Source organism: Trachinotus anak, unplaced genomic scaffold (genome assembly GCF_046630095.1).
Source record: "Trachinotus anak isolate AG129_WGS33_773 ecotype Australia unplaced genomic scaffold, CSIRO_AGI_Tana_v1 ptg000016l, whole genome shotgun sequence".
Lineage (NCBI taxonomy): Eukaryota > Metazoa > Chordata > Actinopteri > Carangiformes > Carangidae > Trachinotus > Trachinotus anak.
This window is the reverse complement of record NW_027273867.1, coordinates 25,671,707-25,690,000: the sequence shown is the minus strand read 5'-3', so window position 1 is coordinate 25,690,000 and position 18,294 is coordinate 25,671,707. Positions and strand designations below refer to the sequence as shown.

The following is an 18,294-nucleotide window of genomic DNA, read 5'->3' as shown; positions in this document are numbered from 1 at the left end:
CGAACAGTCACACAGACGGAGCTGGAGACACATTCATGACAAACTGAGATGATACCAAGAAACACTGATGAGTTTCTGAATTTAAAGAATAAAAATCTGTTGGATGCAGAATTTAATGTTTGAATTCTGTTAATCTGAGTTCTGAAATATGAATATTAATTTAAAGGGGCTTCAGCAGAATATGGCTGATGGATGATGTGATTACCTGATGCTGACCTGTGACGTGGTCCTGCTCGGTTCATTCTTATTGGCTGTCAGGTTAGATGACGACAGACATTAGTTTTAATCATGTCAGAAATCTGTGTTGGATCTTACAGAGTATTAAATATAACTTCAGTTACTGAAATTATTTTGTCCATGTGCATCTGAATTTAAGATTAAAATAACTTTGATTGATTATCTACAACAGAATGTTGCTGCTGGGAAAATATGTGTCTCTGTAAACAGGAAGTCAAACTGTCAACAGAAGACAACGAACCAACAGGCTGATGTCACTGACCGCAGTGAAAATATCAGCTGTTTCTTTCATTTTGGTGTTTCCTTCTCTTCTTTCCTTCCCTCACCTCCTTCCTGGTTTCCCATCATGCCTGGGAGTCAGCTCTCAGTTTTGAAATTGAACCAATGAAATGCATAAATGTGAAACTGAGTAGAAACAAATCTGAGACAGCAGGAATTATGGGAATCGTAGTTTTGCCTTTTCAGACACGTTAACAGACAGTGGGGCAGAGAAGGAGACACAGAGACAGATTCAGTCTCGGCCGCTGAGTGTTTAAGTGTTGTATCTGTCAGAGAGACATCCAGCTCTGACAGGCTGCAGCAACACCAGCTGCATACATTTAAAGCCCCTGTGTGTGTGTGTGTGTGTGTGTGTGTGTGTGTAGTGTGTGTAGTGTGTGTGTGTGTGTGTAGTCTGTGTGTGTGTGTAGTCTGTGTGTGTGTCTGTGTGTGTGTCTGTGTGCGTGTGTGTGTGTGTGTGTGTGTGTGTGTAGTGTGTGTAGTGTGTGTGTGTGTGTAGTCTGTGTGTGTGTGTAGTCTGTGTGTGTGTCTGTGTGCGTGTGTAGTGTGTGTGTGTGTGTGTGTGTGTGTGTGTGTGTGTGTGTGTGTGTAGTGTGTGTGTGTGTGTGTGTGTGTGTGTGTGTGTGTGTGTGTGTCCAGATTCGGAGCTGTCAGTCTCACCTGTTAATCTGTTGTCTCTGTTCTGTGGAGATGGATCCTGACAGTTTGAGGCTGGACCTCGGCTCCTCGGTGGATTCACATTTAAACTCTGCTCAGTTGGTCTGTGTTGACCTGTTTTTTTATATAAATAGCAGCAGTGGTTTGTGTTGGTGCTGCTGTGCAGGTGTTTAGAGCCTAAACTGTTTCCTGACAGTTTGTCCCGGGAGTTTAGACATTTACAGTCGGATCCATCCTGTCCTCATCATCTCTGTCCTCGTTTTGAAAACGTCTGATCATTAAACACCAGGACACTGAGTCAAACAGGCTTCATGACAGAAACTGACCTGCTCGCTAATGATCAGTTAGCTTGTGTTAGCTGGACTTTGATCATCGTGAATATGATTCAGTTCTTTCCCTGTTCACTCGATCAGTTTATTCATCCTCTGTATGTAATCATTATAATACGATGTGAACGATGTGGCTGTTTTCTGGTCTTAAATCCACAGCCTGCGGTGTCCCCCAGGAGCCGTCCAGGGGCCATTATCTGTTTTTTTTTTTTTTTTGTGGCCTTTTTAATGCCTTTATTGGATAGGTCAGTGTGAGAGTGACAGGAAAGTTGGGGAGAGAGGGGGGATGACGTGCAGCAAAGGGTTGCGGGTCGGATTCAGACCCAGGGCCGCTGCGGGTAGGACTAAGCCTTAATGGTATGCACTCTACCAGGTGAGCCACCGAGGTGCCCCTCGCCATTATCCTTTTAATGATATGGTGATGATTTTAAAACTGTGCTCTCATGTGGTCTCTGTCTTCACTCAGGTGATGGTGCTTCGATAACCTCAGGGTCCAGTGCAGGGCGGAGGAATGTTAGAGAAGTTTGATGATGTTTGTTCTGGACCTGGAGTCGAGTTAGTTCAGACAGTCACTGCTAAAAAATCTTCGTTTCAAAGACGCTTTGACTCCTCGTTAGCTGACGACACAACTCATTCAACAGAAGTTTTGGACGCTCAGAATAAACCTATTCCAGCTTTGTTCAGATTATATGAAGCACATAATTCTTACACAGAAGAATCATTCAAATGAAGTTATATTTGTCTCCCGGAGTTCAAGTTTAAAAAGTTAATGTTTAATAGTTTAAAAACAGTTTCTAGTGAAACTCTTTCTGCAGATAATTGAACCTATGATATTCTGTCGAGATTAATCGTTGTAATTATTATATAACTGTATCTAATTTTACCAGACATTGTTGGACTCCAGGAAGATGAGAAACTATCATAAACTTGCATAATAACTAAAACTATGAATTAAACCTGAACTAAACTCCAAAACATTTAATGAACTGAAGGTAACTGGAGCTCAGACACTGTGAGGTCAGAGGTCACATGGTTTCCTGCTGCTTTTTAAACTGGTCTGACTCCATAAGAAACACTGTTGTGTGAACTAACAACTCTTTGTTTCTGTCTTTTCCATGTGTGTGTCCTCTCCACTGCCGTCCGTCCTCAACAGGTACGTTCAACAAAAACTCATTTTCATCTCCTGTAATTGCTTCCCTTTAGTTTCTCGTAGTATTTTGACTCAGGACCAAAACCTCCTGTTTTTTTACCATCAAGACAATTTTTCTTTGCTTAAATATTTCTATTGGAAAACACTGTAAACACCAGCAGGACTGTGACAGTGTGAGTATGTGTGTGTGTGTGTGTGACCTGATTGAAATCAACTCAAAGCTTCGGAGGAAAATCAACTTTTGGGAGCAAATGAAAAATGTCTCCATCTTTGTCCTGCTCCTCCAGAATGTAAACTCTGGCGGGGGTGCGGCTGCCAGCACCGCTTTACTTCACTTCACTGAGTTTTAACAGCTAATCTGCCAGATGGTGAGTTGTACCGCAGCCGAGATGGAGAAATTCCCAGGTTAACTTGTCTGAACACAACCCAAAAGAGCCAGCCAGCAGACAGCACACGCAGGTGGGAGGCTTTACGCCGTTCTCGCCTCAAGACACTTCTGGGAACGAGGACGCCAAAAAACTCTTTGTTTTCTGGTTAAACAGCAGGAAATGATCAACTGTTCAAACAAACTGTCTCCTCTGCAGTGACTGAAGTCTCAGGTATCTCTGCTGTTCAGGGCCTTTTACAGACTGTACATCTGATTTTTTTAAATGAATGATGATCCTGACTGGACGCGATTTTATTTCCTAGCTTGTAATGCAGCGTCGGCCTTCATCTGCTCTCTCCTGTGGGACAACAACACCCCCCATCCAGAGAAAAAAAACTCTGATATCGATCCTCAGACTTAAAATGAATCATTTAAAGTTAGAAAAGGTTTGGTTTTCACAGAAACAGACCTTTAGAGCTGGGCCACCCTGATCTGGTGATTGTTCTTCAGTGTTTGAAATTCTGTCTGCTCGTACGCAGCTGGAGACGTGACCTTCAGCGTGGATCAGGAGCCGTGAACACGTCGTACAGCTCTGAAATGTATCGATCAAATCCAACAACAAACTGGGATTGATGACAAATTTCGTTCTGTGCAGTGAAAAATCAAAAGAAACAGTCACACTGAGTCAGACTGGAATCAGTTTACTCCCTTTAATGCATCTGTTACAGGCTGTGATTAGCCCGGCTGCTAGCTTCGCTCCTTGGAGTTGTTGGTCACGTTTAATGAAAAGACTCCAGAGTTATTGTTTTATGTCTGAACCATGAGGAACCCAGAGCTGGGACTGAAACTGGGGGGACTGGCTGTTGGTGGAGCATTATGGCCTGGAGTCCTCCAGACTAAACGACAGTATATATCAGACGCCCAGTGTCCCGGTCGTCATGGTTACAGTAGTTAACGTGGTTGTTGTGCATTGATGAAAGAAACAAGGGTGACTGTCAGACAGTCAGAGAGCCTGTTGCAGGTCTGAGCATGTTGGTGTTGTGAGCTGCATGAAGAGTTTTCCTGAGGTCGGCCGCTAATCCCCCGACTGAGTCTGAGCTGAGGAGACACCGAGATGCAGCAGGACACCGAGCAGGACTGAATTCTCACCAAGCAGGAAACTGAAACCATGTGACCTGCTGAAACTCTAATACACATGAAGCAGTTTTTACACTAAATGTTCATAAAAAATATGATGAAAATTATTTTATTTCCAGCTCCTGGTTAAAGGGATCCGAGGACGAGCTTCCTGTTTAACATCCTGCATCATCAGGATCAGGTCAGAGGTCATGAGGTGAAATACTGAACAGTTCATGTCTCTGCGTCAGGCTTTCTATGGTTGATAGCAATCAATTAAAGCTGATCTGAGACCTGCTGGTAGGTGTGTCTGAAGGTTCCTCCTGATCTCCTCAGGCTCCCAGCGACACCCTAATCCCAGAGAGGGAGGCCAAGAGCGGATTAACCAACGGGAGAGGGTCCCTGCTGTGTGTGTGTGTGTGTGTGTCCTGCTGTATCGTCGGATCTTTGTAAATCTAATCTCCTGCAGGTTTAGACTGAGTGTCGCCGTCTTATCTCTGTCTCATCCCTTCATCCTTTATCCTTCCTTCCCTCCTTCCTTCCCTCCTCCCTCCCTTCTTCCTTCTCTTCAAGTTCATCCTTTTATCTTTCCACTGATACGACCTTCATCGTCGACTTCTCCCTTCTTTTCTTCTTCACTTCCCTCCTCCCAGACTCTCTCCTTCTTTCTCTTGGTTGCCACGGCAGCCCCGGTATCCCAGCATGCTCAGCAGCGGGGATCGGGCTGCTCCGTGGACGAGTGTGTGCTCATATCTTTGGCAGTGAAGCAGAACGTGTCGCCTCAGAGCGGAGGAGGCAGATACAGTGGCTGCAGGAGAGAGAGAGAGAGATGATGGAGAGATGGATAGATGATGAAGGGATGATGGAGAGATGGAGAGATGGAGAGATGATGGAGAGATGATGGAGGGATGATGGAGAGATGGAGAGATGGAGATATGATGGAGATATGATGGAGGGATGAGGTGATGGAGAGATGATGGAGAGATGGAGGGATGATGGAGAGATGGAGGGATGAGGAGATATGATAGAGAGATGATAGAGAGATGATGGAGAGATGGAGAGATGATGGAGAGATGATGGAGAGATGGAGAGATGATGGAGGGATGAGGAGATATGATAGAGAGATGATGGAGGGATGAGGAGATGATGGAGGGATGATGGAGGGATGAGGAGATGGAGGTGGATGCAGGCAGCTCAGGACTGAGCGGAGCTGATGGTGCGGTTGGAGATGGTAAAGGTCTCAGTGGAGCCGGACTCTGCAGCTCATCTGGTTTCAGCCGTTCGGGCCTGTTACTGTGCTCCGAGGAGTTGACTCGGGTGGTGCAGGGCTCAGTTCTTGCGGGTGGTGCAGGGCTCAGTTCTTGAATGCAGCCTTCACTGTTTTTAAGCACAGACTCAGGAGCCGTGGCGTTCCAAGGACACCATTGATCCCAGGAGAGGAACGCTGGGAGGCGGCCGAGTCCACCTGGGTTAGAGCTGAGCGTCAGACCTCTGCTGCAGGCTACAGGACACGTTAGCACCTACTAGCATAACGCTGCACAATCTCTCAGCCAGCTGTCAGAGGGCCAGGTGCACTGTGGGTAATGTAGGCGGCAGGTTTTAATGAGGAAGAAGAATGAGTGGGAGAAAAGAGACAACAGCTCTGATTCTGCTGCATCAGTTTTGATCCTTTATCAAAGCGTCCAGCATGAGTACTCTGTTAGAACTGGACCCAGCCTGACGAGACAGACTCCACCTCACACACGTCAGGACGCAGCCGTCGCTGCTTAAAGTCTGACTGTCACACAACACACTGGTCTATGAAACATCAATCAAATACTATCAATATCAATAACATTTATATTTATTGTATTAACAGTTATATTTTGATATCACAGTATATGATCTTTGTTCATTTTGTCCACTGAGCTAAACCTCAGCAAACCTCAAACTGAATCCTTACACATGAGAATCTGGTTCATTTCTCTTAACAATATAGAGTCCTGTCCATTGTTATGTTCATTTTAAACACATCTCCATCAGCCCTGCTCACATCTCTGTACTGGCCTCTGAAGTGTGAGTTTATATATTTCTCAGTTTCACAGTGAGCTCAGTTATTGAAGGAATCGTTGATTAATCTTCGTCAGTTCCACTGTTTCTGCAGCAGCTCTGCAGCCTGCAGGAGACACACGTCAACACACTGCCAGATAATACACTGTGTGTGTGTGTGTGTGTGTGTGTGTGTGTGTGTGTGTGTGTGTGTGTGTGTGTGTGGGGGGACAGTCTGGCAGGCAGTTGATTATTCCTGCTTCGTACCTGCCTGCCCATGTGTGGCCTTTATTATGTTTGTGGCTCTGTGAGAGTGTGTGTGTGCATGTGAATCTTTATCTGTGTGTGTGTGTGTGTGTGTGTGTCTAACTCACACAGACTACTGCTCTCGTGTATTGAGTATTTAAGAGTGTGTCTGACACTATTGTAAAGACAAATGAACAGAGCTCAGATCTGATGTGTTCTCAGCTCTTCGCTCGGCTGCTCTGGACTCTGCTGTGTGTGTGTGTGTGTGTGTGTGTGTGTGTGTGCGTGCAGCTTCCTGCTCTGTAAGCAGGTACAGATTCATGATGCTGGAGCCTGTGAACTGACCTCAGCGTCTCTCTCGGTCTCACCTGCTGTGACGAGCTCAGGTCGGGGTTATGGTGAAAACTGTGATGTTGTGAAATTGAATCAGATGAGTGGAATATTTCAGCCCTGTGATGAGTGATTGTTTGAAGCCCGTCTGCCTCTTGTGAATCCAGTAAATTGGTGTAAAAAGAGACGAATGAAAACAGTAATCACCGACTGCAGCTCCACGACGTCTCTGCTTTTTATTTTAATGAAAAGGCTGTGAGGCGAAAACATCTGAGCCTCATTCAGAGCAGCGTCAGAACAAACACCTGAGTGAGTCACGTTGTGGTCAGCACACACACACACACACACACAGTGACATTCAGTGTGCTGTCATCAGACGATCTGTCTTCGTTAGCGCTGCTGCTCAGAGCTGGAGGATCAGCTTGTTAGTCTGAGAGATGTCGCCCAGCAGGAAATGTCACGCTGTGTGTGTGTGTGTGTGTGTGTTTACACTCCAGTGACAGTTTTTGCTGACGTGGTTTTATTTTATTTTTCAGCTGCTGCTGTGATTTTATCTTTTAATTATTAAAAACAAAAAACATGAAAACAGTGAAATCAGCAGAGATTTTATCTCTGTAACAGATGTTATTGTCTAGAACTTCATCTAAAGTTAAAGTCTGGATACAGACTTGATGCAGAATGACAGAGAAACGACAGGGGCTGAGACAGAGGGACGTCAGACGTCCTCACAGAGTCTGGAGGAAGGAATGTGACAGAGTTCACTTCATGAAAGATAAATGGATTGATTCAAGCATCTCTCCACCTTCTCCTCGGCACTGAAAAACAGTCGGCTGAGTGATTTAGGAGCTGATAATTTGTGGGTTTTATGTCCTCAGATCAAATTTCAATCCATTTTTGAATGATCTGAAATGTGTTTCTTGCTGCTCCGGAGCTGTGAGACCAGCAGCCTCCTCCTCAGTGGCTGTAAACTCTCAGCTGGGGTTTCTCCTGTCGACAGGAGCAGCACAGAGAAGAAACTCCGGGCTGTGAAACATCTGACAGAGCAGCTTTTTAGCTTCTCTGCAGCTTTGCTCCGCTGTGTTTCAGATTCAGACGGCCTGTCTGGAGCTGCAGGACAGCCGACAGGAGAAAATTGGCCACTTCAGCACTGTGAAAATCACCGGGACCTGCTGTCAAGCTGTTATTTAAGATGATAGAATACAACCAGGCTCGGTTTAGCCTGGCGCTGTGAAGCCTCTCCTGGGCAGTGATGTGAGAGGAAATACCTGAGCCGATCTGCTCGCTGCTGTCATCTAATGTTTCACTGCAGTTTGGAAAACTGCTCGTTTTACCTTCAAACCACCGGCGCTCAGAGAGCCTCAGAGTCTTTCCTGTCTTTCTTCTCCTGCAGGCGGCTGCACACTCACGTCCTGAGTCTAAAAAGCATGAAGTAGAAGTCAAATGGAGTAAAAGTAAAGTTCTTCAACACTTGATGTTCACAGTAAAACAGTTTCATGTAGTGATGGAAAGTTCAGGTCATTAATTAATTATTTGTATCATTTCCTCATTTAGAACCAAAACAAAGAGGAAGTTACCCAGGTAAACATCGGGGTCAGTGATTGGTTGTTGAGGCGCGCTTACAGCTCATTCGTGTCGTAGTGTAGAACTGAAGAGTTTCTGCAGCCGACAGCGTTTCCTACATAAACTCCCGAGCGTCACATCCAGCAGCAGTTTCATCACATTCGCTCCCGACTCATCGACACATCTCAGCGACTGCACCCCGAGCACCGCCTCTGTCAGGGTGGAGCATCTGGTGTCGCTGCTGCTCAAGTGCCGCAGAGAGGAGGAGGAGGAGGAGGAGAAGGAGGAAGAGCAGCACAGAGAGTGAAGAAGGAGGTGTGAGGCGACAAGCACCTGAACTCTTTCTCCAGGACAAGGTACAGAGAACATGACTTCTCCACCCGTCCGTCCGTCTCGCTCAGGTGGAGGTTAAAAATAACTCCTGAAGCTGAGCCCCCACTGGTCGGCTCGCCACTTCCTGGAGAGATGTAATTGGTGAGGGGCAGGAGGTGAGAAGTGTTTCCTTGGAAACCAGCATCCATGAAGCAGGAAGAGGGACGAGAGGAGGCTGTGTGTGTGTGTGTGTTCTCTGGTCTCTGTGTTTCAATCTCACCATCTCCATGTAGTTGAACTCGTCTCCGACTCTGAGGCCGTAGAAACATGACGGTCGCTGACTGACCGAGTGGGGAAGTGACATCACTGATGGTCGGCTGAGTGTCGCCGTTGGCAAACAGATTCTATGATGTCATCGGATTCAGTGACTTTTCAGATCCTTTAACCACTTTTTTTCCAAAAAACACCTGTTGACGAATACAACGACTTTTTGGACAAACCTCAGCGAGTCTCTGTAGAAGAGTAACACTGAGCTGAGCAAACCTAAAAGTCTCATTGACAAATTATTACAACATTATTACATTATTACACAAAAGTCAACATATTAGGAGATTAAAGTAATTTTGAGGAAGAACCATATTAGAGAATTAGAAAAAATATTTTCTAAGAAAAGGTCTTAAATCTTTAGAGAAAAAAAACATCAAAGTTGCAAGAATAAAATTATTTTGAGAAAAAGTCTAAGTATTTGTGTATTTGTAGGAAAAAAGTTATTATGTGACTATTTAGGAAAACTAGTAGAAGATATTTGTAATATTTTGAAAATGAACAAACACACACACACACACACACACACACACACACACACACACACACACACACACACACACACACACACAGGATCGCATTAAAATATGACACGAGGTTAAAGTAGAAACAGATTTAAACTCACATTCCCAGAAAAGACATAATGTTTGTGTGTACAGACACACACTGTCTATATACTGCCAATTCTGACCCCCACCCACACACACACACACACACACACACACACATACACACAGTGCTCTCTGGGAGGATAATCTGCTCTGTATGAATGTGTAATCCTGTCATCTCTGATCCTCTGTTTCCTCTGCTGCAACAAAATCCAACCGTCAATACTGAGACATCCACTGGAGGCAGAGACCTCTTCTTCTGTGGTGCTGCAGACAGCCACTCTTCTTCTGTGGTGGTGTTCATAGCCACTCTTCTTCTTCTGTGGTGCTGCAGACAGCCACTCTTCTTCTGTGGTGGTGTTCATAGCCACTCTTCTTCTTCTGTGGTGCTGCAGACAGCTACTCCATAGAATCAGAATCAGAATCAGAATCAGTTTTATTGCCAAGTATGCTTTCACATACAAGGAATTTTTTCTGGTGATTGGTGCAATAGCTACCACAGTATGCTCTGACATCACAACTGGAGGTCAGAGACATCCAGTTGAACACAATTTCAATATCAATTAATCTCCTGATTAATTTCTTGATGAATTGATTAATAAATGTCATAAAAAAGTTAAAATGCTCATTACAAAAAAGTTTATTATTATAATCGATGAAGTTCTCATATCTGAGAAGCTGGTACCACTGAATCTGTGGCATTTACATTTAAATTGCAACTGAAATGATTAATTCATTATTTGAAAATAATTATCAGATATGTTTCTGGTTATTGATTGATAGATTGATTGATTGACAGTTCAAAGAGAAATTTGCAGAAAAACAACAAAAGCTTGATGAAACAGTTCCTGCTCAGTGTTCCCTCACTGTAGCGTTTTCAGCCACATCCCACTGTCTTCAGTGGTGGGCGGAGTCTGCTTAGTTGTCAAAGGTCGAATCAAGATGACGATGATGATGATGATGATGATGATGATGATGATGATGATTGGATAATCAGTTCCTAAACTCAGACGTCAGCAGATTGATCTCAGTTGTATCTGACTCCACCTGCTGAAGACCATGTGTATGGTTTAAAGCTCATAAGAGACATTGAGCTGGAAATTCACCTGTTTCCAAGGTAAACTGGTGAAACGTTCAAATATCGACAAATTCTAGAAATATATGTTAATACAATAAACTTCGTCCTGTGTGTGGTTCCACTGTATGAGGACTGACTGTGAGGAGCCTGTGCCCCCCCCCCCACCATAGAAGAAGTGTGCATTGAAATAGATTTTCACAGACATGTCTGTGTCCTGCCGCCCTGACCTCCCTCAGCAGCCGATCAGAGTTTGTCAGCTGACCGCCGACGGATGAATGAGTGACAGATGGAGGAGACGCCGGCTGGAACCGGATCAGATCGGAGGGTTTAACAGAGATTTAAGACCCAGCGCAGGCCGAGCTGTTCGCAGTCAGTCACTGTTATTATTTACACTGATGAAGCTGATGAAGAGGAGGCTGTGTTCTTCATTTCCATACAAACACAGAATCAACGTCTGAGTCCAGTCCTGCAGATCCACAGATCTGAGGGTCTCAGTTCAAAGATGGTCTGTGGTGTCAGTCTTTTTCTGCTTGTCCATTGGCTGCTGGTCGATGACCTTTGACCTCTTTTCAGTTTTGTGTGTGTGTGCTGCTACTGCAGCTCTGTCTGTCCTCATAGAGTTTGCAGGCTTCTCAAATGTTTGATTTCTTTTCATTAAATAAAGTAACAGTTTAGTTTTAGGAAATTCTGAGGAAAGTTTCCAGGAAATTATCTGGAAAATACACAACCTATAAAATATAGTGTCAGTAAAAAATGTGAGGGAACATAGAGATTAACCCCTGAAACTATTCACTGTGATCTAGATTTGGATCCAGCCCCCCCCCCCCCCCCCCCCCCCCCCCCGCTGCATTGGGAATCAGCTGACCTCTCTGACCTCCAACCCTCGACCCCACGCCACGGCGAGGGGAGCTGGCCTAGTTTGAGTCAGGGCTGCACTGGATGTTGATGTCAACAAACTGAGAGTGTTTGTGAGTCAGCTTTGACCTTTGACCTCTGGGACACAGGGGGAAAGCACCAGTTAAGTTCATTTGTTGTTTGTTGTTGGCAGCACTTTTCTGTGTGTGTGACCTCTGACCTCTGGTGAGTCCGTTTCAAAAACACAACAAAAACAAGAGATGTGCGGCCGCTTCGTGCTCTGGTCTGATCTGCTCGTCAGTGTGATGTCACACAGGTGTGTCCTGCTTCATTACAGCTACACTCTAACGTCAGGATGAAGACGTTTCACCTGAACTGATACCTGTGTGTCACGTTTCATAGAAGAAGAAGAGTCAGGCGTGTTTCTTTATGAACCATCTGCAGCTTTTTTTTGGTTCATCACTTTAAATGTTTAAACTTCATCGACTCCTCAGGAGGGTTTACTGTGATGTTGCAGGTGTGATGTCACTATGACATCAACGGGTCTTGTCTCTGTCTGCTCTGACCCGTTAACATCGAAATGAAATGAAAACCAAGTTGTTCTGCAGCAGCCACTGGACTGAGCCAGTGAAGTCAGGAGGTTTGAGTTTGTTACATCAGTCAAAGTCTGTTTGTATCACAGAACTGATGTGATTGGATTCACCAGATCTGAGCTCCACCCTGAACTGTGTCAGATCTGCTCTCATCAGGTTCTTACTGTCAGAGTCACAGCTCGGTTTCACATTCAGGAGGAGAGTTTTTCTTTCTGACGTCATGATCTTCATCAAACAGGAAACCTGACGCACAGCATGAAGCGCCTGTCCAGTGAAGAAGAGTTTCCTTGTTGTGATCCAGTTGTTAGTACTGATGACCTGGACCAGTGGATCACGAGCTGCACATGATGGATCACATCTGAAAGGTTCCTTTGTTCTGCTCCCACATGCAGCAGGACCCCTCCCTCCGACCTTTACGACCTTCAGACGCATCATTAGACCTTCTGAGGTTCACTCGCTGCATGTTAACGCCCCAGAGGCTGGAGAATGGCGAGATGTGAATAATTGATTGACGGTGGGTGGAGGGAGGTCACGGCGGCCGGCACTGATGACACAGCGAAACAGAAGATGAGATGGACAGAAGATGGTGTGTAAACGCAGGAATCTGCGGAACAATGCTGAGTGATTGCTTTGTCTGGATTTGAAATGTGAAGTCTGTAATTTACAGACCTGCAGGATGTTTTTCTTCCTTGTTCCTGATTCTCCTGTGATTGTAACGCTCCTGTTCTTTGATAAAGATGTTTCTGTGCCTGATGGGCTGAGTTTAGAAGAAGAGAAGGCTGTCAAAGGTTTTTACTCAGAAATAACAGAGAGAGAGAGAGAGAGAAGGAAAACAAAACATCAAGACAGAGACAAAGTGATGAAACATCTCAGGTGGACGCAGAGGAGGAGGGAAAAAACCTGAAACACTCACAGACATCATTCGTTTGTTGGAGTGGTTTACTACAGTGATGATGATGATGATGACGATGATGATGCACAGTGACTGAAGCTCTGGATTTCCACGTCATAGCCTGAGTGACGGTCCTGAGTCAGTGTGCTTGAGCTGTTTTGGCTAAAGATGTAAGAAAAAACTTTTAAAAGTTTATATCAAAACCAAAACCACTGCTGAGAGCAGTGACTGCTTTGTTGTGACATCACAAAGTTCCAGAAGTCCTGACGGCTGGTTTTAAGGCTCAGTGTCTGAATACAGGCTGTGTGCATTTCTCTGTGGACTGAGGCTTTGATACTTTCACAGTATTAATATAGAACCTAGACCTGCTTTATAATCACAAACACATGGACATCTACCTTTAGACTGTGTGGAGCTTTAAATGTAGAAGAGATGGATGGAAACAAATCAAGAGAAAAGGAAAATAAACGAATATCAGCTGAAATGAGAAGAGTCTCTTACTGATGAATGAAGGAAGATTCAGGAGAAAAAGGTGGATGAGCAAGAAGAAAAGAAAACTAATAAATGGATGAGCTGAAGGAAGAGAAGACAGGAGGTGAAGAGAGGACAGACAGTGTTCATCAGTGGGCTGGTTTAATAAAACAGAGTGATGGAGGAGACGAGATGAAGATACATCAGAGTTTAAAGTAATGAAAAGAAGAGAAGATTTAATTGATTAAAGAGAAAATAAGAGTCTGGTCTTTCATCAGGAGGAAAGAAACCGAAGTCAATGGGCAGAAAACACTAAATCAATGAGGTGATTAGAAAATTAAGAAGCTGGAATCAGAAAAAGACAGATGAGGAGAAGATGGACGAGGAGACGGGAGGATGAAGAAAAGATAGAGGAGAAACAAAATAGCAGATAATGTCAGATACAGATCCACCTCTTCATTTCTCTGTACCAAATTAAAAATACCTCATTTTGATAAATATGGAAACATTGAGATATTTAATTTAGTTGTATTTTATTTATATTGAAATATTTTTCTCACTACTCACTGACTGTCCTGTAAAACCTCAGGTGAGTAACGTCAGGTGTGAACAGACCAAAGTCTTCTACTCCAGAAAACCATGAATAATTAAAGGGAAAGGATGAGCAGTGGAAAGAAAGAAAACATTTAAAAGAAAAGAACAGGTTGGACATAATTAAAAAAGAGGAGAAGAAGAGCAGAGGTAGAGGGTGTGTGAGGTTCAGAGGGATAGTAAAGTAAAGACTTTTCATTAACGCTGGAAAAGTGGAATCGACGTGAAGAAGAAGAGAGAAGGATGAAAATGAAAACAATGATCAGAGAAGAGAAAGACGATGTTTCATTGAAGATCGAAGTGAGAAATGAAACAGATGGAGGAAAGAGGAGGAGGAGGAGGAGACTCAATGATTCATGACCTAATGAGGATGGAGCTCGTTAAATGGCCTTTATGTTGCCACAGGGACAGGAAGTGGGAGGTGTTCAGATGGACACAGGGTCAGACAGATAACGAGCTTTGTTTAAATACTGTTCCCTCTCTGATGTGACTGATATGATGTGTTTTGATGGATCATTTATTGATTGGAGAATATATCATCACTGACCGCAGTGTCTCATTTGTGTCTGAATGTGGATGAAGGTGATATTGATCTTCTCTGATAACCATTGATCTGCTGGACGCTGCTGCTCAAACGTGAGAGGGTTGAGGTGAACATCAGTTTCCTGCTTTACTGAGAAACCTGGTTATTCAGACCTCAGTGTGTGTGATCATCAGGTGAATCCTCCACAAACTTCTAGTGAACTCGTTTTCATAAAAACTGGTCTGAAGCTCATCTGCTCCAACTTCCTGATTGAGAAACCTGGATCAGGCCTTGGCCCCGCCCACCACCTGCTGGCTCCAGGTGTCCAGGTGAAAGAGCAGAGAGGATGAAGATGTTAGAGGAGGAAACATCAGAGACTCAGCCTCATGTTGGAGCCTCAGTCAGACCCAGACTCAGAGGAGGAGTCTGTTTAGACCAGAATCAGAGACTAGCAGACGGATCAGAACCGTTAGCATAGTTAGCATCTTTTATTTGTTTTTGTTGTTTGTTAGCTTGTAACTGGCAGTGGCTGACACAGTGTTAGTGGTTGTGCTAATGCTAACTCTGGCTCTCTGTACTGACAAGGTTTCAGGTGTATTTAGCCCCGCCCCCCATCCCCACAAGTTGACAGGATTGGTTCCTGAGCTTCTATGCCCATACAGTGCACGTCTGTAGATGAAATGAATGGTGCTTTATGGTCGACCACAGAGTCTGAAGACCATCATTCACCACGGCTGAGACAATGTTTGCTAAATGTACTTTTTCCACTGTAATATCTGAGTGTTTGCTAATTATTATTGGTCACTTACAGTGTTCTTGTGAAAGCTCTGGCAGCACAAACTCTGTGTTCCTGCCAATAAAGCTTTTAGAGTGTTTAGATCAGTGTGGTGATAAAGTAAATCCATAAGAGCAGAAAAAGAGAAAGAGACACTGACAGAGAGTGGTAAAGGTGAGAGAGAGAGAGAGAGACAGAGAGAGGATTAACCTGAGACAACATGTGAGATTAGTTGAGGACAAACAGATGAAAGACTGTGTGTCTGTGTGATAATGATCAGGTTTGATTTGTTGCACGGTTGTCGTGGTAACACAGAGATATGGGTGGCACATGGAAGCAGCTGTGAGTCCCTCACCTGGTGCAGGTGCTTCGCTCCCCTTTACCTCTGCAGCATGTGAGTGTTTCAGGCCAGGAGACATGAAAACAGCGGCTGTGACACCTGAGGATCCGGACCGGAGCTCAGGGTCCAGAGTCCAACACCGCAGCAGTGACAGAATGAAGACAGTCTCTAACGTTGTGTTGGCAGCAGCCGCCTGCAGTGCTCACAACCTGAGAATAAAAATGTGAAGAGCTGCTGTACCTGACACACTGACCCAAACTGCTCCGTGCAGAACCACGGTCTTCATCTGCTCTGCTGTTTAAATGCAGTTCCTCTAACGACCACTAGAGTCTGGCTCCAACAGTGAGTCAGTCCCCATAGACTCCCATGTTCAAATGTCCAGCTTTACAGCAGAAATACACATGCAGAAATACACATGTTTACTAAGGACTAATGTTATGGATAATTGGGGGCGTGGCCTCTCTGAGTGACAGATGAGACACAGCTGTACGTCAACCCTCAGAAAACTGGACTCATGTGAACCAGAATATGAACAAGCATGTTTCCAATCAAATCCTGAATCAGATCCAAACCAGGACAGGACTCTGAAATTGTAGAGAAGTGATGCAGAGTGATGTGTCTTCGTCTTATAGATGATCTTTGGGCTCACAGGTTCCCACTGAAGACGTGACTCTTTATAAACATCACGCAGTAGTTTCACTCAGCAGGAGATACAGAAACAGCCTGTGTGTCGGGGACTATTTTTAGTGGTGGATTAATCTACATTTAGTGCTGTGGTGAGTGTTAGTGTTCATAATAAAGCTCACATGTTCAGGTTGGTGTGATGTGATTGGCTGCTGCCGGGTGATTCCTCAGGTGTGTATGAGAGATGATAAATGTCAGCTGTTGTCAGTGAAGAACTTCATCATGTGTGACGTTCTCCTCCTGTTCTCTGTGCCTCTGCTGCTCTGCATTCTCCCATGATCCTCCACTGTTTGACCTCGTTAGAGGAGGTCGCCTCTAATTGGACACCGCTCGTCTTAATGGCTCCCATTAGCTCATTAGGAAAGGTTAGCTCATGCAAAACTTCCTGTGCGCCGCCTCACTAACAAGCGCGGCGACTCCGGCTTCGTTAAGAGGATTTTATTTAAACGAGCAGCACAGAGAGATGAAGGTGGAGAGAGTCACACATTCAGACCCAGCTCTCTCCTCATCATCCTCTCTGAAGTCAGACTGTACGAAGGAGAGGAAAGAAAGGAAGGAAACATCTGGGTCTTTAATTTCCCAGCAGCCTCCCTCTCCTCCTCTCTGCATGTTAATCTAATGTGTGTGTTGACGCTCCGTCTCGGCTCGCTGGACTCTCTTGAATGAGATCAGTCGGACAGATCAGCTTCAGGCCAGAGAGCAGCTGATTAGATTTCAGCCGATCCAGATTTCTGAAACCTCCAGAGACACAATCTGCGACACCTCAGGGTGAAGAAATCTTGTTCAGTGCTCAGGCGAAAAGATGTCCTGATGAAACTTGCTCCTTGAGAAGCTGCAGCGCAGGATCCCAAACTGTTCACTCTCCAGTTCCATTTGAAGAGTTGGTCCATGAGAGAGTCTGTCCTGTAAAAACGAGCCCACAGGTCGTCTGTCAGCAGGTCACTATGACCCAGAGTCAGGTTTTGTTGCTAGGCGACATCTAGTGGTCGTAGTAATGATGACAGGAGCAAAGGGAAAAGTGCGGTGACGTAGTTTATAGAGCGACAAAGTCCACGTCAGGAGGAGGTTGGGGTGGATGGATGAATATGACCCAGGAGAGCGGTGTTCGATTCCCATGTGACAGGAGCAGTTGATGTTGTTTCTATTATCCATGACTGTTTGTTGTTGTTATTGTAACCATGACAACAAAGATCGTCTAATGTTGAGGAAGAACTTATTTTAACCCAAATCACCATCTTTTCCTGAACCTAACCAAGTCATGACAGTTATTATAGTAACCATGGCGATGAAGGTAGAGAGAAACCAAATCCTGCAAAGTTGGATGGTGGGTCCAGGTGAGCGGGATTTGGGGCTTGACTGAGGGCGGTGACTGCTTTGTTGTGACATCACAAAGTTCCAGAAGTCCTGACGGCTGGTTTTAAGGCTCAGTTTCTGAATACAGGCTGTGTGCATTTCTCTGTGGACTGAGGCTTTGATACTTTCACAGTATTAATATAGAACCTAGACCTGCTTTATGATCACAGACACATGGACATTTACCTTTAGACTGTGTGGAGCTTTAACACAAAAACTGTTTGACATATTCTGCATCTTTGGAAACATTTGGAGCCTTTTAAATCTGGAATGAAAAACAAAGCTAATGTAGTTTTTACTCAGGTCCAGTTCAGATCACACTTGTGATATTTTTGGCAGTGACACATTAAATGACATATGTACTGTGTGAGTGATAACAACCAGCAGCAGCTTGTTAGTGAAACTCAGTCAGTGAGTGTGAGGGGACGAAGAGATTTACATGTATTTAATTTTGTTTCTGTAGAGTTTCACATCTGAGACGTTTGATTTGTTTGTTGGGGGGCGGGGGCGGGGGGGCACATGTGAGCCCTGCAGAGTTCAGACTGAAACCCTTCACACCTGTTTGACTCAGGTAGAAACAGGTGCATCATTTCTCT

General features: G+C 44.7%; 2 protein-coding genes across 3 annotated transcripts in view; one reads left to right on the top strand and one right to left on the bottom strand.

Moving 5' to 3' along the window:
* LOC139634518 (glutamate receptor ionotropic, kainate 5-like) overlaps positions 1-18,294 on the bottom strand; it is a 446,396-nt gene that overhangs the window by 123,337 nt on the left and 304,765 nt on the right. The window lies entirely within an intron of this gene.
* The window catches only part of LOC139634516 (semaphorin-6D-like), a 129,552-nt gene that overhangs the window by 40,607 nt on the left and 70,651 nt on the right, over positions 1-18,294 (top strand). The gene's annotated exons all lie outside the window — the stretch shown is intronic.